This window comes from Vicugna pacos, unplaced genomic scaffold, assembly GCF_048564905.1.
Source record: "Vicugna pacos unplaced genomic scaffold, VicPac4 scaffold_106, whole genome shotgun sequence".
Taxonomy (NCBI): Eukaryota; Metazoa; Chordata; class Mammalia; order Artiodactyla; family Camelidae; genus Vicugna; species Vicugna pacos.
In genome coordinates this window covers 489,296-513,427 of record NW_027328786.1, presented here as the reverse complement: position 1 = coordinate 513,427, position 24,132 = coordinate 489,296, and the positions used below count along the sequence as shown (strand labels likewise).

Here is a 24,132-nt window from a genome sequence, read left to right as displayed (position 1 = left end):
TGCAGAAAGGACAGAAAAATAGATTGAGAGAAAAGAACTAAGAGACCATAAACAAAGTCTTACACACAGCCATATAATTTTTGACAAAGGTGCCATGACAATCCAATGGGGAAAAATAATCTTTACAAAAATGATGCTGGGACACCTGTACATACACCTGAAAAGAAAGAAAACTGAACTTTTATCTTAACACCATTTATGGAAATTAACTCAAAATAAATCACAGACCTGAAACTATAAAACATTTAGAAAATGAACAATGAGAAAATCTTCAGGACTTTGGATTACAAATACTTGTAATATATGACACCAAAAGCACAAACAACAAAAGGAAAAAATCAAGTAAACTGGACTTCAGTAAAATTAAAAACTTCTGTGCTTCAAAGGACTTCATGAAGAAAGTAAGAAGACAATACACAGGATGGATGAAAATATTTCCAAAATTTTCCCTGATAAGGGACTTTTATCCAGAATAGACAAAGAAGACTTAAAACATGACAATACAAAGACAAATATAATTAAAATGGGCAAAGAATTTGAATAGGTGTTTCTCCAAAGAAGACATACGAATGGGAACTAAGCACATAAAAAGATGTTCAACATCAGTAGGCATTAGGGAAACAGAAATCAAAATCACAATGACATACCACTTCATACCAACTAGGATGACAAATATATATGATATATGATATATAAATATGAATCTATAAACCCAGTTATAAAAAGTGTAGTTGAGGATGTGGAGAAACTGGACTCCTCATACATTATTTCTGGAAATATACAATGCTTCAGTCACTTTAAAACTATATTAGCAATTCCTCAAAAATTTAAAAGTAGAATACATCCCAGCAATTCCATTTTTTGATATATCCTGAAGAGAAGTGAAAATATGTGTTCACACAAAAACTTGTCCATGAGCATTTACAGCAGAATTATTCATCATCAACTGATGGATGGATAAGCAATGTGGTGTATTTATAACTATGGCATATTATATGAATACAAAAAGGAATTTGGGTATTGATATATGCTACACGATGGATGAGCCTTGACAACGTCACACTAAATGAAAGACGATAATCAAAAAAGGCAGCATACTGTATGGTTCTACTTATATGAAATGCCTACAACTGGCAAACCCATAGAGGCAGAAAGTAGAGTGGTGGCTGTTGAGGGCTAAGGGAAAGGAAGGTTAGGGACTGACTTACTAAAGGGTACTGGTTCCTTTTGGGGGTGATGGCTACACAACCCTGAAATGTACATAAAACCCTAATGCACACTTTCAAAGGCTGCATTTTATGGTATGTGAATTATATCTCCATAAACCTGTTATTCTTGAAGCTGAGCCCACCTATGGAGCAACTGACACAGCACTGACTGTGGCATCCGGACGGGGAGTGACCCACCCGCCCACCGCGAAGGAGAGAAGCACCTGACCCAGTGTTGGAGGGGTGCAATCTTCTTGCCAATGGACACTGTGAGCAGCACAGACGAGGGGGCCAACAGAGCAAGCTGAGTTCATGAAACAGGGCGAAGACACAAAGACCTCTCAATAAAACCATTAAGAGCGTTCAGTCTCTAGGAGAACACATCTTTGTTTTTAAAATCTTTTTATACCTGTTTTATTTTCTATTAGCTTTTTAATCTTTACTTTTTAAACAGTTCTATATGTTTACAATTTTCATTTCATTTTTAATTCTCTTGGATTTGATCTGTTATTGATTATTCACAGGTTTTAAATATTGTGTTTTGATTTTTTTCTTCTTTTTATTAAGGTTTTAAAAAGACATCTCAACTCGATTCCTATTCTTCTTCAACTTGCTCTTCTATTATTGATTATGCACTGTTTTCAAACCTTCTTTTCCTCCATTCTTTTAAAATTCTATTTCTCTCTCTTGTTTTTAAGTTTTATTCCAGCATAGGCCTTAGATAGATAAAGAAATAAACCCCTTTAAGGGCCACAATAGATAACTGATACTCCTTAAGCCACAGTGCCAGAGAGATATGAGCAGTTGAAGAAGCAGAGGAAGTATTCCCAATTAAAAGAGAAAGAGAAATCCCCTGAAAGAACGATCAATGAAATAGATATTAATGGCCTATTAGATCAAGATTTCTAAAAAGAAGTGATCGAATTACTGAAGGAATTAAAAGAGATAGTGTTTAGAGACATAAAATATGTCAAAAACAAAATAGTAGCTATAAAGAAGAGCCAAGTAGAATTGGTAAATTCATTGGCTGAAATGAGATCTGACCTAAAGGCAGTACAACGCAGGCTAGATAATGCAGAGGAACGAATAAGTGACCTAGAAGACAGGACAACAGAAAGCACACAATCAGAACAGTTGAGAGAAAAAAATAAAACACAATGAAAACAATATAAGGAACCTATGGGATAATATAAAGCATGCCAATCTATGCATCATAAGAGTTCCAGAAGGGGAAGAAAGAACAAAGGGGATGGAGAAGGTATTTAAAGAAATCATAACTGAAAAATTCCCAAACATAAAGAAAGAATCAGACACCCAAGTACAGGAGGCTCAGAGGTTCCCAAACAGGAAGAGCCTAAAGAGACTCACACCAAGACAACAAAATCAAGATGGCCAGACTGAAGGATAAAGAAATGATCCTAAAGGCAGCAAGAGAAAAACAAAGAGTGAGTTACAAGAGATGGCTCTCAGCTGATTTCTCTACAGAAACACTACAGGCCAGAAGGGAGTGGAAATATGTATTCAAAGTCCTGAATGAAAAAACAGATGCAGCCTAGGATACTTTCTGCAGCAAGGCTATCCTTTAGAACAGAGGGAGAGGTAATGAATTTCACAGAGAAGAAAAACTAAAAGACTTTAGCAACACTAAACCCATGCTAAAAGAAATATTGTAAGGTACACTCTAAATAAAAAAGAAGCAGGATGATACAGAAATGAGAGCTTATAACTGGAAAGATGATACTACCATGAATTACAAATAGAATAAACATGAAATTGTAAAAGAAGACATCTAAATCATTGAGTGGGAGAGGGAAGCAAGAAAATATAGAGTATCTTTTTTTTCTTCTTTTTTCTTAAATTTTTTGTTCTCGGTAGGATGGGTTTGAGATTACATTACTATCTGTTTAGTACACACAGTCACAGTAATTGGTTAACAGACTTACAAAAAAGTGTAACCACAAGCCAAAAACTTACAAGTGAGTAACAAAAACTAAATACAATCCAAGATAACACAAAGGAAAATTACCATACCACAAAAGGAAGAAGAAAGGAACAAAGAAGAAATATGAAATCAACTGCAAATATAAGTTCAAATAGCAATAAACACTCATTTATCATTAATTACTCTAAATGATAATGGACTAAATGCTCCAGTCAAAAGACAGAGTGGCAGACTGGATAATAAAGCAAGAAACTTCAATAAACTGCATACAAGAGACACACTTTAGGGAGAAGGACACATATAGATTGAGAGTGAATGGACGGAAAAGGATATTCCATGCAAATGGAAACTCCAAAAAAGCAGGTGTAGCAGTTCTGATTTCAGACAAAATAGACTTTAAAACAAGGGCCATAAAGAAAGATAAATAAAGGCATTTTATAATGATTAAAGGAGCAAAACAAGATGAGGATATTATAATCATTAATATATATGCATCCAACATGAGCACCTAAGTACATAAAACAACTACTAACAGAGATAAATGGGGAAATTGATGGGAATACAATCATTGTCAGAAGTTTTAACACCACTTTAACATCACTAGACAGATCTTCCACACAAAAAATAAATAAGGCAACAGAGAAATGAAATGATACATTAGAAAAATTAGATTTAGTGGATATTTTCAGAGCATTACAACCCCCCAAATTAGGATATACATTCTTTTCAAGTGTGCGTGGAACATTTTCTAGGATTCATCATGTACTTGGTCACAAAAGAAGCCTCAAAAATTTTAAGAAGATAGAAATTATCTCAAGCATCTTTACTGACCACAATGCCATTGAAACTAGAAAACAACTTCAGAGAAACAAAGCATAAAAAAAAGGAAAGCATAGAGATTAAACAACATGGTATTAAAAAAAAATGGGTCAATGATGAAATCAAAGTTGAAATTAAGGAATACCTTGAGACAAATGAAAATGAAAACAACCACAAAAAACTTATGGGACAAAGCAAAAGCAGTGCTAAGAGGAAAGTTTAGAGTGATACAGGCCTTCCTCAAAAAAGAAGAACAATATCATAAAAAAAATCTAACCCACCAGTTAAAAGAACTAGAAACTGAAGAGTAAAAACACCCAAAAGTCAGCAGAAGGAAGGAAATAATTAAGATCTGGGAGGAAATAAATAAAAGAGAGATTAAAAGTAATAGAGAAAATAATCAATCAAACCAAAAGCAATTTTTTGAAAGAGTAAATAAAATCGAGAACCTCTGGCCAAACTCACAAAGAAGAAAAAAGAGAGAGCACAAATTTGCAAAATAAGAAAGGAAAATGGAGAAATTACAACAAATAACATAGAAATATAGAATATCATATGAGAATATCATGAAAAACTACATAAAAAAAGGGATAACCTAGAGGAGATGGACAAGTTTCTGGAAACATACAGTCCACTAAAACTGAATCAAGAAGAAACTGACCACTTGAACAAACCGATCACTAGGAATGAAATCGAATTAACAATAAAAAAAGAATCCCTACAAATAAAATCCAGAACTGGACAGCTTCACCAGGGAATTCTGCCACACATACAAAGAAGTACTCCTACCAGTCCTTCTCAAACTCTTCCAGAAGACTGAAAAGAAGGAATATTCCCAAACTCATTCTATGAAGCCACAATCACCCTGATACCAAAACCAGGCAAAGACACCACCAATAAAGGGAATTACAGACCAATATCACTGATGAACACAGATGCAAAAAAGTCCTTACCAAAATACTAGCAAATAGAATTCCACAGCACATAAAAAAGATTATACAACATGCTCAAATGGGGTTCATCTCAGGGACACAAAGGTGGTTTAACATATACAAATCAATCAATGTAATACTTCACATCAACAAGAGAAAGGACTAAAACCACATGATCATCTCAATAGATGCATAAAAGCTTTTGATAAAATTCAACACCCATTTATGATAAAAATTCTCACCAAAGTGGGTATTGAGGGAACATAACTCAACATCATGAAAGCTATATATGACAAACCTACAGCCAGCATAGCACTAAATGGTGAAAACCTCAAAAGCTTCTCACTAAATTCTGGGACAAGACAAGGATGCCACTATCACCACTCCTATTCAACATAGGCTTGGAAGTCCTGACCATAGCAATCAGGCAAGTAAGAGAAGTAAAAGGGGTCTAAATTGGAAAAGAAGAGGTAAAAGTGTCACTACATGCAGATGACACGACACTATATATAGAAAACCCTAAAAGGTCCACACCAAAACTACTAGAGCTGATCGAAGAATTTAGCAAGGTAGCAGGTTACAAGATTAATGTTCAAAAATCAGTTGCATTTCTTTACACTAATGATGAATCAACAGAAAAAGGAAGTAAAGAAATAAAACACTTTAAAATAGCACCCAAAGTAATAAAATTTCTAGGAATAAATCTAACCACAGAGGTGAGAGAATTATACACAGAAAACTATAAACCATTGGTGAAGGTAATTGAAGAAGACTTTAAAAAATGGAAAGGTATCCCATGCTCTTGGATTGCAAGAATCAATATTGTTAAAATGGTCACACTGCCCAGGGCAATATACAGATTTAATGCAATCCCTGTAAAATTACTCAAGACATATTTCATAGAACTAGAACAAATCACAATAAAATTTATATGGAACCATCAAAGACATAGAAATTCCAGGGTATTACTGAAGAAAAAAAAGAAAGAGCCTGGAGGAATAACTCTCCCAGACTTCAGACAATACTATAGAGTTACAGTCATCAAGAAAGCATGGTATTGGTACAAAAACATACATATAGACCAATGGAACAGAATAGAGAGCCCAGAAATGAACCCACAAACTTTTGGTCAACTAATCTTCGACAAAGGAGGGAAGAATATACAATGGAATAAAGACAGTCTCTTCAGCAAGATAAACATAAGACAAGATACAATAAACCTCCTAGAAGAAAATACAGGCAAAATATCTGACATACATCTCAGAAATGTTCCCTTAGGGCAGTCTACCCAAGCAATAGAAATAAAAGCAAGAATAAACAAATGGGACCTAAAGAAACTTACAAGCTTCTGCACAGCAAAGGACACCATATGTAAAAAAAAGACAACCTACAGAATGGGAGAAAATTTTTGCAAATGAAACTGACAAAGGCTTGATCTCCAGAATATATAAGCAGCTCAAATGACTTAATAAGAAACAACCAAATAACCTAAACCAAAAATGGGCAGAAGACCTAAACAAGCAATTCACCAAGGAAGACATACAAATGATCAATGGGCACATGAAAAAATGCTCAATGTCACTAATTATCAGAGAAATGCAAATCAAAACAACAATGAGGTATCACCTCAAACCAGTCATAATGGCCATCATTCAAAAATCCACAAATGACAAATGCTAGAGAGGCTGTGGAGAAAGGGGAACCTCCTACACTTCTGGTGGGAATGCAGTTTGGTGCAGCCACTGTGGAAAAGAGTATTGAGTTCCCTCAAATGTCTAGGAATAGACTTGCCATATGACCTATGAATCCTGCTCCTGGGCATGTATCCTGAAGGAACCCTACTTCAGGATGACACCTGCATCCCAATGTTCATAGCAGCACTATTTACAGTAGCCAAGACATGGATATAGCCTAAATGTCCATCAGCGGATGACTGGCTAAAGAAGTGGTATATTTATACAATGGAATACTACTCAGCCATATAAACTGACAATATAGGGCCATTTGCAGCAACATGGATGCTCCTGGAGAATGTCATTCTAAGTTAAGTAAGCACGGTAAGAAGGAATAAAGACAAGTTACCCACAGGTACAGTTATTTTGATTAAAATATCCACACAGAAAGCAAGTCACCCTCACGACTGCTGCCAGGAGGAGCATCTGAGTGTAATAGCCCAGCCAAGCAAAGTAGATTCCGAACTTCTCTCCTTAGAATTTCCTGCAGAAAGACAGAAGGAAGTTTCAGAAGACACAAATAATCACTCTGTAGCTTCATCCTCATGTTAATTTATTTTTTCTTTTTTGGGGGGCATAATTAGGTTTATTTATTTGTTTTTAAATGGAGGCATTGGGGATTGAACCCAGGACCTCATGCATGCTAGACATGCACTCTACCACTGAGCTATACCCTCCCTCCATCATATTAATTTCTGATTCTAAATCAAGGGGGCTTTAAGTTTAAACCTCCGACTCAATTCACTCTTAAAACATATCCATTTTCATAGCAGCCCCCAAATTCTACCATGAAATAAGAAGTGTTTTATGTATCATAGAAGCACAGATCACTGGCTCACCTGCTGAAGAGAGATAAATGAGAACAGAGCAAAGGAGGGGATGAGGCCAACTCGAGAGCAGATGCAGGGGATCATCACCACTCACTGGACAGTCTGGCACATTCAACAAATCCCCCCAAAAATCATTCTTAACAGGCTTGACACAAGTGGACATCAACAAGTGGCTCAGTCATCTGCTCCTGCCTTATCTCGGGAAAGTCCCTGGAGCAAATGCATCATAAACCACAGATAATAAGGAAATGGCTGATAATGATAACAACTGCGAGTGCAATGTCTGTCTGACAAAATATTTATAAAACTCATTGACATTGAGGGAATGGGAGAGGGCAGGAGGGATGTGGCTGAGGAAGACATTGCCCTGTATTCTTTGTATCTAGCACGTCTGTTGTTCCTAGGTTTTAAAACCTTTTCTCAGTTAATCTGGAGTAGATGGAACAGGCCAGGGAGGCAAGATTAGAAGAAAGGAGGCAGGGCATGAAGTGGTGCCAGGCTGATCCTAAAAGGGAGACCGACACAGACAGGCAGACACAGAGGGTTTAGGGATGAGGTGGAACAATGAGACGGCAGCTCAGGTGTGTCTTGCTGTTGCTGATCCTTCCCTCAACTGGCTCACTGATGATTCGGCAGTGCTGGGTAAAACCTGTGGATTTCCTCAGCTCTGAGTTCTCTCTGAGGCTTCCGGCTCAGTCTGGAGCTAAGATGAGTTCCGTGGGCTTAGCCTAAGGGGGACTCAGCTCTGAGAATAGCCTGGAATCCTGGAAAACTTCACGCAGGAATCCCTTGGGCTGGACCAGTGCTCATAGAGCTGCTGTGAGACCAGCTCCATCGTCAGAGACATGGGCGTGGACCATTCCATGGGGAAAAGGGCTGAGACTGATGCCAAATCAGATAGGAGCGACAAAGTGTGTTCATTCTTATGTGACTGGGCTTTGTGGCCTGCCTCACTGGTGGCAGGCTTAGGATGGTGTCTGGCAGAGAAAACCCTGGCAATGGGTTTGAGATGTCTTGGACTTTCTTGTTAAGCTTTTTGTAATACATTCTTATCAACTATCCATCCTGAAAATGCCAAATTCAAAACTGAAAGAATGTTAGAAGTTGCCTGCTCTAACTGCCCAATGGTAAACACACCCTGCTACAGTTAGAGAGCTGGTCAGGCAGCCTCTGCCTGGATATTTACAGTGACGGGGAGTTCATTACTTCCAAAGGTTACAAGTCGGCAGGAAGGTCAGACAGAATTTTTGAACCTTAAACAGATATCTGCCTCCTAGTCCTTGCTGAAATGCAAGGAATAATGAGGATCCCTTCAAATGTAGTTTTGCTGATTGTTATCTCTCTCTGCAAAAGCACCCCAATTCTTAACATAAATTTTTCAAAATTCAGCTTTGATTTCTTTTTATCAAACTAATGCCATACATTCAATAAAGAGTCAAACAGTTCTCGAACACCGATTGTAAAAAGGAGCAGTTCCCAACAACTGCCCCATTTCCTGGCCAGAAACAACCACGTTCAGCTCCTACTGCTGACTCTTGGAATACTTACTCCCTTTCTCTGACTAATATCCTTGTAACACAGCCTAATAACTTTTTCAGCTTTATGTATCACCTATTTAACTTTCTATTTTGGAAAATGAGGGTTCAGATCTCTTTCAAACCCCATCTCATCTACATACCCAAACCTTCTTTCTTCCAACCTTTTAATACAGTTACATTATAATTTTCATCAGCTCAGTATCCTTGCTTTACATTATTATTACTCTGTACAGACTATTCAAAGCTGTAGCAATTTGTGCTAGTCTTACCTTTTCTTCCCTACTTTGTTTTCCTGGAGTTAATAATTGTCTTGGTAGTTCATAGCTTAGATTTCTGTGCACTTAACAATTCAACCTCAGACCTTCTCTTAACGAACAACTTTCACAATACTTTCCAATACATTGTCTACAAATTTCATCTCCTTGAATAAATCTCTTCAGATCTCCTTCCACATGGATTAACGACATGCTAGTCTTGTCACAGAGCTCAAAGGGCCACTAGTGGGAAGTAACAAGGGAATACATGGACCAGGAGAAGGGAAAAGATCAACATAATTGCCTTAGCAATACATACTTAAAATAGTGGGAAAATTGTTTTCTTTACAAACACAAACACACACACAAACCCCAAAAGCCCATAAAGAATGATTAAAAAGCGGTCAAACCCATTGCCCTGCCTTCAAATTCTGTATAACACAAAACAAAAATAACAGAAGGAAGATATCAAATAAATATGAATCTCAACTGGGATTGGGTACACTCAGTGGCAGAGTGTGTGCTCAGCATGCATAAGGTCCTAGATTCAATCTTCAGTACCTCCATTAGAAAAAAAAATTAAAAAGAAAAAAAAATTATCAATTTTAAATATTTACATATTAACAAATATCCTCCTTTAAAACTGTGTTCTAAAGGATAACCCGGGTTAAGGAGAAAGTGCCTCTTCGTGACTGATCCTGCTGATAATTGAGGGAGGAAATTAGAGTATGACCACATGAAATAAAATTCCTTATGAAATAATGATCCCGGGTGACAATCATTTTTGGCTGCTGTCATCACAAAAAAGAGAGTCAACTGTAATATTATGTACCTTATGACAGGAGTACAAAACTTCACATAAAAAATATTTTTGCACAAAGTTGAACCTCAATCAGACCAAGCTTTTAGGGGAGGATTAAATCACTTAGCTAAAGCCAATACATAGGATGGAGAAACAAGTCTAACACCATAGGGGAGAATGAAATCAGCCAAACAGGAAATAGAGAAACCCCTCAGCAATTTCAAGGAAAATGAGAAACAGGAAAATTATAGATTAGAACACACTTGAGAGATATGCTAGCTGCAATGTCTGAATCTTGTCTGGATCTTGATTTCAACCCCAAAACTACTTAAAAGTGTATTTTTGTGACAAGCAGGGAATTATTTTGTAACCCTAAAAAAAAGAATATTCCAATTTTATTTGAAAGAGACCTTGTCATTTCACTAATGAAAGGTTAAGCTATGTAGGATTGTCTTCAAAATGACCCCATAGTGGGGGAGGGGAGGAGATGGAGATGAAAGATGCAACAACAGTGACTCTGAGTTTATAATTCTGGAGCTGGGTGACTGATACAGGCAGGCTGGCTGTACTGTTCTCTCTATTTCTGTACATGTTTGAATCTTTCCATAAAATGTGAAACAACAAATAGACTTCAGTGTTTTAAAACCCTCACTTTGAAGGTTAAGAGGTTTGCCCAAGTAGATGGGCAACTGCATGGGGCACTGAGAAAAGAAAGAACAGACACCTGGCTCCAGACCGACCTGGGGCTACCTTGACCCTCCTCTTCTCCTAACCATCCACAGCCAGCCCATAACTGCATCCTGTCAGCCCCACTCCCCAAACGCATTCCTCATTGGCTCTCACCATCTCTCATCTGGCCCAATCCAAGAGCTTCCTACCTGGCCTCCCTGCTTCCTGAGTCCCTGCTATACATTCTCCACATTATCTTTGCAAAATGTGAGTGAGAGAAAATTACTTTAGTGCTTAAGCTATCATGACTGCTTCTCACTGCGCTTAGAGTCTACACTCCTTTCCGTGCTCCTGATGCCCTTCTAAACCTCGCGTCTCATCACTCTCACCAGCGCTGGCTCCAGTATCTCCTCAAACCTGCTGAGCACATTTGTGCCTCAGGGCCAATAGACAAGCTGCCTCTATTCCATGGGTGACTTTTCCCAGATCTTCAAATTCCAGCCTCCTTTTCACCATCTCAGCTCACATGTAACCTACTCAAAGATAACTTTCTTAACTCACTTCCCCCCAAGACTCCCATCTCAACACTGTGTTATTTCTTCATTTCAATCTGACATTGTTTCCTTATTTGCCCGATTATTTTTGTTTTCTCGGTTGTCCTTGGCCTGTATCCCCCCAGCAGCCTTGCCCAAACAGCATAAGCTCCCGGGGAGCAGCCAGCGCTGGTGCTCTGAGAAGACACATGCTGAGCACGACATTACAATCACGTGGTGTAGTGAAACGGTGTCGAACAGCAGATACAGAAAAGCAGTGAGAATTTCTCTCTTATTTTATAATTTAAATGAAATATAACATTTACTCCTATTTAATGAAGAATTTGGTAGGTCTTTTTTCCCAGTTCCTAGGCAGCAACCTCTAAAGCTTCCAAATTTCCCAAGATAGGAGTGTCTATGCTATTCATGGTGGAACCTTGGATGGCTTGTGTTCATGAGATGACTCAGGATGGGGACTGGCCAGCCAGAGACACCAACCATGTGGTTAGAGGAGTGGGGCTTTAAGCTTTGTGACAAGTGAGTGGCCACCAGGAGAGGAAGGGGCTCAAAGTTTAGGGCTAAGGAAAGGTTTGACTTACAGTTAGGGTTTGGGTTAGCCATGTCGGTAGTGACCCAATAAATCATGGCTTTGTAATAAAGCCTGCAGTAAAAACTTGGGGCAACGAAGTTCAGAGCTCCTGTGAGCTTCCTGGTTGTTAACACTCTTGGAGGACTGTCACACTCAGATGCCATGAGGACAACCCTGAGCCCTTCCCACTGGAGTGCTCTCCACAACAGCTCACCTGATGAGACCTAAGGGCTGCTGCTTGTCTGTGCTTCGAGGAGGAGCCCATTCCCTGTACAGAAGGCCCTGATCGCTGGGGCAGCTGAAGTCCTCTGATGGAGGTTGAAGTGGCACTGGGAATCAGAAGCAAACAGGTGAGTGTCACTGTCACAAAATGTTCACATGTTCTGTTGATAAAATCTGGTGCTAATACTTCATGGTCATTTGTAAATAAGGGGCCCTCACTTGCCAGGAGGGATGGAGGTACCATATAATTTTTCATAATTCTCACCCAGGATTAATATTAACCCCTTGAGGGTCATTTGCAAACGTGGGTGGAAAGGAACGCTTAGATGTCACAGTCCTGGGACCACCTTGCAGATGCTTAATGTCCTACAACCGGGCCAGTCTTCCACAGCAAAAATCTAGGCCACCCAAGTGCCCAAACTGCTGCAGTGGAGGGACACCTGATGGTCCAGCCCCCTCTTTGGGCACCCAGAGGAACCTGGACTCTGGCAGGTTAGGGGCAGGGTCAATTCTAAAACCCAGGCATTTTTGTCCCCACAATTCAGTAGTTATTTGGTGACAGCAAATGGAATATAAACAACAAAGTAACTTGACATGATGTCATATATTTAGCTTACTCAAGAAACAAAGTTTAAATCCAGTCATTCTCCTTCCCACCTGACCTACTTTCCTTTCTCTTGTACTAGCACCAGATTATTACCCACCCAGCCTTAACATGGATCCTGACTCCACTTACCTCCCTCCCAAACACCACATGAGATGATTCCTCAACCTGGATGTGGGACCAGCAATTACAAGAAGCTTTAGTGGAAAAGAACTGGTTATGCACAGATGCCAAATAAACACTGTAGAATCCTGGTGTCCCACATTAGTAATCATGACAGCTGTTTGCAAGTGTCCCCAAAGTTCATTTAAGACTCTCACTGCTAATTTTGCTGGGACATAAATATGAAACATGTGGACTGCTGGGCTGGACTGCTAAGCTGGGTCTCTAATCCAGGAAGCTCAGTGTCTGCTCCCTGCACCCAGCTCCCTGTTCTGTTCATGCATGTGCATCAAGAAGCTGTTTAATGTCCATTTTAATATCTTAAACAGTGCATTTCAATATTGTCTTCATCCACAAATACGTGTACCACACAGTAGTAATGATCAATCTTAGTATTTGCTTTCTTTGGTCTTAGAGAGTCAGATAAACAGATAGCAAAGATAACAAAGTCATAGAGGGCTATAATATAGTATTTCCTTTATTTCAATGACAAGATTTATTTAAAGAGCTTAGATATAACATCCTTGCATTTATGGCATCATTAAGCATCTGAAGCTGTTACATTATAAAAACTTCATTTCTAGCGAGATGTTATCAGTTAGAGAAGCGCTCGTAAATTTGAGGGGTTGCTGTCATCTCAGACGGAGTCCCTAAAAAATGTCAGCAATCTGCAGTATTGCCATCATGACAAGAACCCAGACAGATGAAATTTGGAAAGCCCTGTGGCTTTCTAGTGCACAGACATAAAATGTTATTTCAGAGGGAAAAGCCTGAATTACAGAAAGTGATAAATGAAATGGTCTAACATGCATTTCTCTTTCAAAGAACTAATACGTCTTTTGTCGATAATAACATCTGTCAGTAATTATGAAAAGAGCTGACAGATGCATAGTACTTAATATAAGCCAGGGCTGTTGTATCACTGACACAGATTCATTAATCCCCATAGCATCTCTACGAGGTTGGTACTACAATTATCCCCATTTTATTGGTGAGGAACTTGATAGACACAGAGGGTAAATGACATTTACAAGGTCGACAGCGAGAAACCAACACAGGTGTTCCAGCTTGAGTCTACGCTCTTGGCCACTTCTCTTTTTTTTTTTTTTTTGGTGGTGGGGAGATAATAAGGTAATTCTGGTGGGGGAGGGGAGGTAATTAGGGTTATATGTCTATTTTAGAGGACGTGATGGGGGCTGAACCCAGGACCTTATGCTTGCTAAGCATGCGCCCCATCACTTGAGCTGTGCCCTCCCCTCTAGAGTCTATGCTCTTAGCTTCTAATCCTCACTGTCCCACATGGTAACTGTGGGGGAAGTACAGTTCGTTCATTCATTCGCTCGTTAAACTCAGCCTTCCCAGTGCCTGAGATTCAGCAGTGAACAAGACAACATGCTTCCTGCCTTAAATGAGCTTGTCGCCTCCTGATATATTATCTTCATTTTACCCAGGAAGAAACAAGGTCAAGAAGATTAGCCTTTTCCTGTTAACACCGGAGGATACATGAGGTGCTTTATTTCAATTCTGCCATTTGACTTACACCATGGGGAGGGAAAGCTGCCTTGCAAATCCTGGAGCTCACAAACCTGTTAATCCTGAATTTTTTTTAACACTGTCCCTTACTTGATACTTGATCTGAGAAAGGATGAAGTAAACCTAAAAATGTTCTAAGAGAGCTTGTGGTTTATACAAGGTAACTAACCAGCCACTGTTTACTATCCTAACAGGAATCTGTAGGCATATTTCTTTTCTTTCTCTTTTTTCCTTTTTATGGGCAGCTTTTAAAAACCAAATCAAACCAACCAAACCAAATCACTGATAATTCAACAGCAGGTTCTAAATCACCCCCAAGACAGCAGCTAAACTCGGTTTAGACTTACAATGCGGTTTCTGGTGGTTGGATTGGAGAATGTATCTCTATGCTGAATATAAAAGTCATTCACAGAGCTCTTCTCAAATAGGGCAAAGAAAAGCTCTTGTTCCGGTTGTTGATACTTTCATCCACTTGGAGGACTTTCATAAAACATCTCAAGTTATCAAAGGCTGAGGACCGGGTTTTCAGATCATTGGGCTTCAGAGGCAATATTATGTGCAGTATCTCAGCGTATGTACAGAACACCTCCCACAGGGGGTGTACTTTTGCAAATACAAGCTTGTCATCCAAAACCTACATTGGGAGAATGAAAACACAAACCGGGAAAGTATTTTCACATTTTTAGTACACAGATTTTTCTTACGTTGCTGGTAGTTAAAGCACTTGTGTAAACACACACATATGTCACACTGGTAAAAGTGAAGATATAATAAAAATAGATTTGCAATCCATCATACATTTTTGCCTTAAAGATAATTTCTTTGTTGAAATTACTGAAAAGTTATTTAAAATCCTTACAGTTCCTTCGTAAAATAACCAATGTTTTAGATGAAGAAAAGCAAACTTGTTAATTTTTAGTCCAAATTAGTAACTAAAAATAGAAACACCAAAATATTCTTTGCAGTGGTATTGTAATGACAATTTTTTAAATTTCTGAAACCTAGGACTATTTACATATCTGTTCAATATAGTGTTAAACAGCCATTAAAAGGGATTTAAAAGATTTATATTTATTGATATGGAATATATAATAAAAGGAGAAAGTAAAAAAATGTGAAATGATAATTTTCCTTTTTGGAAGGGAAAAATATCTTCATTTGAACAAAAAAAGTTTAGAAGGATTTTATGATTCTTTATGTATAATTAAGGTACAGATGATTTTTAATTCCATTGTTCTTTCATTTTCAATTTTGGGGGGAAACTTTTTATAATAAAAAAATCTTTAAAAATGTTCTTGCATAAATACATTAATAGATATATTTATGACTATATTCTCTGGCTATTAAAAAAGATCTCCTAACTGTAGATCTGAAACATACATTCCATAATGCAGATTCTGAGTGACTCGCCTCCCAGCCCACAGTGAAGGCACGGCTAGTGTGACATGTTTCAAATACCATTCCAAGGAACATGCAGGCTCCCAGCCAATGGCTGTAAGGGGACTGACACTGATCTGGTTGCTCCCAGCTGCAGACCATCACAGATGAGGTTAGATCCACAGGCTCATGTTTTCTCTGTCAAAAGAAATCAGAAAATGTTAGGCTTTTACTTTCACCAGGGAACAAGAAGTTGTTTTTTTATGCAAAAAAATAACAACAAACCAATTTGAACCTGATGAAAAGACATTTACTCAAAACAGCACAGTAGCAATGAAAGTGTTCTGGCAGACAGGGACTTGTTGGATTCCTGTGAGTGCTGGACTCCTCACATGGAATTTCCTTGGCACTCCAGAAGGCCTGTGGTTGTCCTCATGGGTTTGTGGCCATAAGTGGTGCACAAAAGTCTCTGGCTTTGCCACAATTTCAAAGCCTTTTTGGCTTATGAAAGGTTTTGTCCTCAAATGGAGTTTTCTTGAGTCCAGTCACTGATGTCATTTACCAGAGTTACAGTCCAGATCTGATATTCTAGACTCTTAATATCATGCAGACATTCAAATGGTTCAGGTTTGGATGTGTATTCACCTCTGCAGGCCTGGACCAAGTCCGATAAAGACACCCGGACAAGTTCAGCAAAATAAAAAGAAATTTTCCTCTCTGCAAGACTGAAATGTCTGTGAAGCTATAAAAACATCTGCACCTACAAAAATAGGGAACCAACTCATCAATAACATATCTATCCATAATGCATGGACATTCAAAATAAATACTGTATTTACTCCTATTAAATTCTATCTGGTTTTTGCCAAACTGTGTCCTAAACTGAAAGGAAGGTAGGTAAATGTAGAGAATTTTTTACCTTTTAAGGAAAAAGGAACCCTCCTACTCGATTGGTGGGAATGTAAATTGGTGCAGCCTCTATGGAGGACAGAAGAGAGGTTCCATAAAAAAATGAAAATAGACTTCCGTGTGATCCAGCAATCCCATTCATGGGTATATGTTTGGAGAAAAATTTAATTCAAAAAGACACATGCACCCCAATGTTCACAGCAGCACTATTTAAAATAGCCAAGACACTGAAACAACCCAAATGTTCACTGACAGATGACTGGATAAAGAAGTTGTGGTATATTATATATATATATATATATGTATATATACATGTATACATATATATACACACACATATATACATACCATGAACACACACACAAATGGAATACTGTTCAGCCATTAAAAAATAAAATAATGCCATTTTCAATAACATGGATGGACCTACAGGGTATTATGCTAAGTGAAATAAGTCAGAGAAAGATAAACAAATATTCTATGTATTAACTTATATGTATATCTAAAAAATAAAACAAATTAATGACTATAATAAAACAGAAATAGACTCACAGGTACACAGAACAGACTTGTGGTTACCAATGGGGAGAAGGAGAAGAGGGGAGGCAGGGAGGGGTTAGGGGATTGAGAGGTAAAAAGTACTACGTATAAAATGGATAGGTTACAGGGCTGTATCATACAGCACAGGGAAATATAGCCATTATTTTATGGTGACTTTAAATGGAATATAATCTATGAAAACGTTGAGCCTCTATTTTGTACACCTGAAACTAATATGATGTAAATCAACGACTCAATTACAAAATTTTTAATCAAAGTTTTCTTTTCATATTATTTGCAATAAGTTAGAAGCCAGCACTCTCAATAGAAACATAGTGCAAGTCACAATTTTCCAGTAATTCCATTTAGAAAATAAAAAGCAATAAGTGAAATTAATTCCAGTAATAATTACATTTATCCCAAAATATCCAATACACTATCATTTCAAAAGTGTGATTGACACTTTTAAAACTTATTAATAATATTTTACATTATTTTTGTTGTACAAAGTCTTGAAAATCTATTATGTATTTTCCACTTATAGAACATCTCAATTCACAATAGCCACATGTGGCTCGTGGCTACCATACTAGACAGACCAGATTACACCATTCACACTTCTGATAAATTAGCTGCTCTTTCTTATTTAAAAAACTTGCAGAAAAGGGTTTAGATATGGCCTCTATCAAACAAAGCAACCGTGACGGTTGGGGATTATCTTCATTATAAAGTGAAAAATAAAGGTAAGAGAGCCATGCTTACACGTATGTTAATGTAACAATACCTTCTTAATTCATTCAGGACTTTACAATCTTTCTTCATATGCCAAGGATTCACTGTCACTGCGCAATGTTTTTCACTATTATCATCTTCGTGATTGAGAGGCTTCTGATGACCCTGCTTTGCGCATCTGTACATAAATTAACAAAACAGAGAAAAAGACCTTATTTAAGATAATTTAGGGGGGAGGGTATAGCTCAAGTGGACGATCATGTTCTTAGCATGCCCAAGGGCCTGGGTTCAATTCCCAGTACTTCTTCTAAAAATAAAATAAATAAATAAAAACCTAATTACCACCCCCCAGCAAAAAATTAATTTATTACTTTAATTAAAAGTTAAAAAAAGATAATTTAGTGCAGGCTTATCAGGCTACAAGAGCTACAATGAATGCCCCCACCCATTAATTTAGAAGAAGTCTCACAGTATTTCTCAACATAAAGGCTAAAATATAATTGAGAACACTTCCTGATGGTCAGAATCATTTTAACAAAAATGTAGATAATTACGTCCGTGGTGTCAAATTTCTGTAAGAGTTGGGCATGGAACATTTAGTAAAAGTGATTTTGCAGCTATCTTTGAAAGAAATGCTGAGAAATGATCTTTTCTGTTGGAAATTAGCCTGCTTTTAAATTCTTCAGTAGGCATACGTGTTTACAAACCAGGCAGGAACTGGATTATATTTTACATATACTTTAGAAACTGATTTGAATTTTGCCCTTTACCTGCAAGGCTATTTCTTAGGTAATAACATAAGCCCATTTCTTAGGTAATAACATAAGCAGGCCACTATACTAAATTTTTTTTCCCTGTTTGCTTAATCCTCACAACAACTCTGTAAGCTGCTATTATTACCCCCATATAACAGATAAAGAGCTTGAGGCAGAAAATAATTTGGGTAACTTGGTAAATGGTGGAGCTGGGTAAGACTGCAGCCAGTCTGACACTCAAGTCCATTCTTTTCACCAATGTCGGATACTGCTACCTACATTCAGCAATGACCGCTAATTTCATATTTAAGTGTGTCATTTCAAAAAGTGCAAAGCTATATTAGTACTGCTGTGTAAATTATCCGTTTGAGATGTGATTGCCAAAAAAAAAAAAAAGAAATAAAATCAGGGTGCCACTGAGGGGAGGGCAAACTGCATATGGATGGACACAAGGGGACTTTATGAGGACAAAGTTGCACAAATCTAGAAATAGATAAAATGGCTGACTTGTACAATTATAATGTGTGAATTTTATGGCCTGTAAATTACACCTTAATACAGCTATTAAATTAAGAAACTGGGATACCAAATTAAGACTAAAACACATATATATATCACACAAAGAACAACAGGCAAATATCAATATTTACTGCACCATTTTCCTTCATGCAGCTTCCGATCCTCACCCGTTCCTGAAAGGATGATTCATTTTTAAAATAGTCTTTAAATTTATTCAGCAAATAATTTTTGACTGCCTACTATGTACCCAGGACTAGTCTAGGCACTTGGAATAGATCAATAAACAAAACAAAATTCCTGTCCTCACGGAGCTTGGTTGGAGTCTAGCTGGGATGGGGGTGGAGATGACAATTCACACAACAGAGCAGCAGAGGAGGTGGCATGTTAGGAAAGAGGAACCATGGAAAAATCAAAAAAGGGCAAGGTAAAGAGAGTTGAGGGTATGGGATGAGGGTGATGTTGTATTAAATACCAGAGCAGGCCACACTGAGGACTGAGGTTAGAACTAAGACTTGGAGGTAAGAAGTCCCAGGTGCACGGAATAACCATCACCAAGGGCAGCGCACACCTCACATGTTCCAGAATGGGGACACGGCTGGAGCTGCGGAGAAGGGTCAGTGCAGGTCCTTCATGGCCTTGGAGGACGTTGTAAGGACTGTGGCTTTTACCCAGAGTGAAATGGGGAGTCACTGCAGAAGGACGACACTATCTAACTTAGGTTTTCGAGGCTCACTTGACTGCCGGGTGAGAATAGTCAAAGCGGGTCAGAGATGAAAGGTGGGAAGCCTCTGAAAAGGGCTGTGCAGGAGGAGAGGACAGTGGCTCAGGGCAGGGAAGCAGCAGTCGAGGCAGGAGCCATGGTGAGAAGTGGCTGGGTTCTGGATATGGTTTAAAGGCAGTGTTAAACCAGATCTATTGACAGAATTCATGTGGTATGTCAGTGAAAGTCAGAGTAACTCTAAGCTTTTTAACCCAAGCAGCTGGATGGATTAAGTTTCCACTAACTGAATGGGGGAGGTTGCAGGAAGAACCAGTTTGGGGGGTAGGAGAACAAAGGGCTCAGTTTTTACACATGTTGCTTTTAAGATATCAGAGTTTCAATTGAAGGTGTCAAATCAGTAGAAGATTGTAAGAGTCCAGAGTTGGAGAGAAAAATTCTAGCAGGAGACAGAAATGTGGGAATCATGGGTCACACAGGTGGCACAGGAAGACATGAAACCCAGGTAGTCAAACATTAAGATAACCTGGCATTAACCATAGAAGTTGTCCTTGAGGGCCTGCCTAGTAGGTGTGGATATCAGTCCTAATTCCTGACCACTCGAGTTTTAAAAAGCAACTTACAAATGAATTCGTGCAAGACACTGCCTCCAGTGGGTGGGTCCAGAGCTGGAGTGGGAGAATTGGATGGTGCACGCTACTCCCTACGGTAGAATGTGTGTGTGTGTGTACATGTGTGTGTGCGCAGGGGGATGAGATACACCTGGCTGAAGAAAAAGAGCAAGTAAGTCTAGAAGCTGAAAGATGAAAGAACATCCAGATATGGTAGAGGGAACAGGGGAAACACTGTGTACTGTAAGACATATGCCCATAATGCCATTTCCCACCATCCTTTCATCAGGAACACAGTTGGAAAGGGGGGAATTATGTAGATACGTGTGATGTACACAAACTTTCTGACTATGTAACACTGAATATCTACATATGTAGCAAGTTAATGATATTTATATCTGCTTCAAATTTAAAAACAAGTTCACAACAGAGGGAAAATAAAATACTGAGGACTGGTAGAAGTATCATAGAAGGCCTTTCAATGCTCAGAATGGAAGCAAAAGCAGCTTCACCCCACAAAGAATGTCAATAAGAGTCAAGAATGTTTATATTTGCTTAAGAAATTGAGAGTTACAACTTCCTGCTTTAAAGAATTAACATAAGACAGATACCACACTATAAGCAACGTCTATACTGGAGATTTCTTAAAGCTATTTTAGTTCCTGCTTGTTCTGATGTACTCCAGAAACTCTGCAAAGAAAACCTTCTATTCAAAGGCTTAAAGGAATAAAAAAAGAAATAACACTGCATTCTTTTCAGTGTTCTCTGTACTGAAAGTCAATTGCAAATGCAGCACCCTGCCACAGGCCTACATTTTTAACAATAAAGACCTTTGCGCAATTTTTCAATTGCTATGTGACTTTGGGTCAGTCTCTCACTAAGAAGCAGAATGGAGTACCAGAAAATGACACATCAGGTCTAAAACTACAGATGTGGGAGATGAACCTACACCAGGAAACAGCTAAGTGGGAGGGTAAGGTTTACCTTTTAAGTTACCGTAAGTGCAGTTACACCTGCTCCCTGCTTCCCCTGTGAAGTGAAGAGCTAGTCTTTTCCAGAAAAGCTCTAATTCTGAGAACTGTCTTCTTTAAAATATTCGGAGATTCTCTTTTAAGGTTCTTTCACTTTTAAGCCTTTCCCCAACTCTACATCCTATAACAAGTGTAAAAATTATCCTATAGCCTACTGTTACAGAACATACTCTACAAAAGCTGAGGTTTCCCAGGGTTTGGATCCCAGAACTCTGCTACCAGATAATCCTAAAGCTTTCCTTCCATAACAGACTCTTCTGCCAATTCCCAGCTGCGGGCAAATTCGGCTTCTCAGACCAGGTAACTTTCTAACTCTGCCTACGAACACTCTGCTGCCAGTAAAGGAACTCTCAGACAGAAAGCACACAATGCCCCTAGTGAGGGTTGCCTCCTTCAATCAATCAAGATGCCATCACCAAGCAAATATTTAAACCAACTGCAAAACCTCTGAAGACAACTTACAAACAATATACTTTCTATGGAGGCATACTATTTGCTCTGGAATAGTGATTTCCATTGGAAGGAACAAAGGACCACATGACCCAAGCAATTTTTTAAAACTGCACATAACCATCCCTCTTCACGTGAGGATTCAGGCAAGACGGTCTTACAGGCCTAGGTGTAACAGAATGACAGCACCTCTAGGAGTAGGGTGAAAAGTAGCGAGGTAGACTTCTAGTGAAAGGGGGTGATGTAATAGGCCCCATCGCCCACTTACCTACCAGCACAGGACAGTCATCTCAGATCGAGAACAAACACTTTGGGAAACAGAGGTTGTTTATATTTTTATGGTATTCTGGTGGAAATAACGCCCTGAGTCATGTGAAGTTGTGGCTGCAAAATTGAACAGGGGACTGGACATTTTCACATTCAGGACAAAAGTAGCCCCTGGATAGCCACCATATCTGCTCTCCCCTTTGCCTGTTCACCCCAAAAGCTGCAGGACTCTCCTGCTTGCAAGGACACCCACCACTTCTCACAAATTCTTGCAAAGTTCACATCAGCAGCTGGTGGTGTCAAAGTCGCCATTTGTACTGCTATGAAGTCCCTCCATTACTTTATATCCCTTCTATTTTCTCTGTTGTCTTCCTAGCTACACTTGCATCCACAAGATGGTTACCGCACTAACATTGCCTCTGTAATCAGTCCAGGATATAGGAAGTAGAGATTCAACTGTAACCAGTCCCAGAATACTTGTCATCCCACTCTAGTGTCCCAAAAAATACTCTGGCATCCCTCATCTCACTCAAAGAACCACTGCATTACTTAGAGGTTGTAAAATTAGAGGGCTTTCTCTACTGGGAAACACTGTGGCTTGTGGTAGAGTTGTGATTTCAGTTTTTGCAACTACTTACAGGCAAAAAGACATGGCCCGCAAATTTTCTTCAAGCGTTTGATATTTAAACTTTCATTAGATACAGAGCCGGTGGACTAACCGCAATCTATGAGCATATGGTCATATTATCAAATAATGTTCATGTCTACCTTACAGACATGTAAGGACTTGGATTACACCTGCAGCCTCTAGGCCTTTAGAATTGGATGTGAAGCATCCTGTGAGATAAAAAACCTCCTATCCAGTCACAGAACACAATTACAGACAACATGACACTAATGTCACTGAATACTTTAGTATAGTCCATGTATGGTTAAGTTACATCTCCAATTTCTCAGAGCTGGAAAGGAGATGTCTAGAAAAGCTGGAAAAGCCCAATTACCAAAACAGCTCAAAAGTTAAAGCAGACTCCTGCACCTCCCAGAACAGAGGGCGGAGGGGGCATTGCCCACCACTCTGTCCTCCCCCAGGACGTGGCATGTGGGGAAGCAGGCAGGAATGGGTGGCTGGGACTCGGAGGTGGAGAGGTGATGAAAGCAAGAGTGGAACTGCTCTGGTCCTAGAACAACAGAGCTGTAAAAAGCTCGGCTTCAGTTCAACCAACTCCCTCTCCCACTTTCCCTCCCACCTACATGACAAACAGAGCACAGCCAGGCACTTTCTGCCCATGACGGTGACTACTAGCAGGAAAGGGACCAGGATAAAAGCATGTCCTATAAAAGATCAGTCTGATTTTAAGGCTATGTTATAAACAATGAACAGCACTCTCAGAGTGGGACACTTGTGAGGCGCTCAAGTAGGGAGGAGGAGGTTGAGGATCCATTTCCAGCACTTCCATGTCTTTTATCACTCCTATTTCTGACCTTTCCTTTGCCACTTTTTGTAGCACTGCCATCACTGGCAGGTAAAGGGGCAGCAATGTGACTTGGCCGTTTGGCTGATGGGGCTACATTTCCCAGCAGTGGAATGAAAAGGCACTGGAAGAGGATCAGCTGGAAGATGTGCACTGCGGTCCTGGCCTGTGCCAAACACTAACCAGGTGATCCTGGGTTAGGCTTTTAGTCTCTCTGGGCTTCCGGCTGTTTACTTATAAAATAAGGTTTTGTCATTACACAAATATATCCAATATGAAATGTAACGTGAAAGTCAAACATAATGACATCTCACCTGCTTGCCTCAGGGAACTGTACAAGCACTGAACACTATGTGAATGTAAACACAGTCTTAAGAAAAC

The 24,132-nt window shown here is 39.0% G+C and overlaps 1 long non-coding RNA gene across 2 annotated transcripts in view; it reads right to left on the bottom strand.

Moving 5' to 3' along the window:
• The window catches only part of LOC140694860 (uncharacterized), a 36,899-nt gene extending 22,038 nt beyond the window's left edge, over window positions 1-14,861 (bottom strand). Inside the window, exons 1-3 of one of the 2 annotated variants that reach the window (XR_012070504.1) lie at window positions 14,718-14,861; window positions 12,064-12,178; window positions 7,034-7,118 (exon numbers count right to left, since the gene is read on the bottom strand). This is a non-coding gene — a long non-coding RNA (uncharacterized lncRNA). Of the gene's footprint in view, window positions 1-6,925; window positions 7,119-12,063; window positions 12,179-14,717 lie in introns of those variants that run through there. The other variant, XR_012070505.1, reaches the window with a different exon arrangement.
• Between the last annotated feature and the right edge of the window lie 9,271 nt (window positions 14,862-24,132).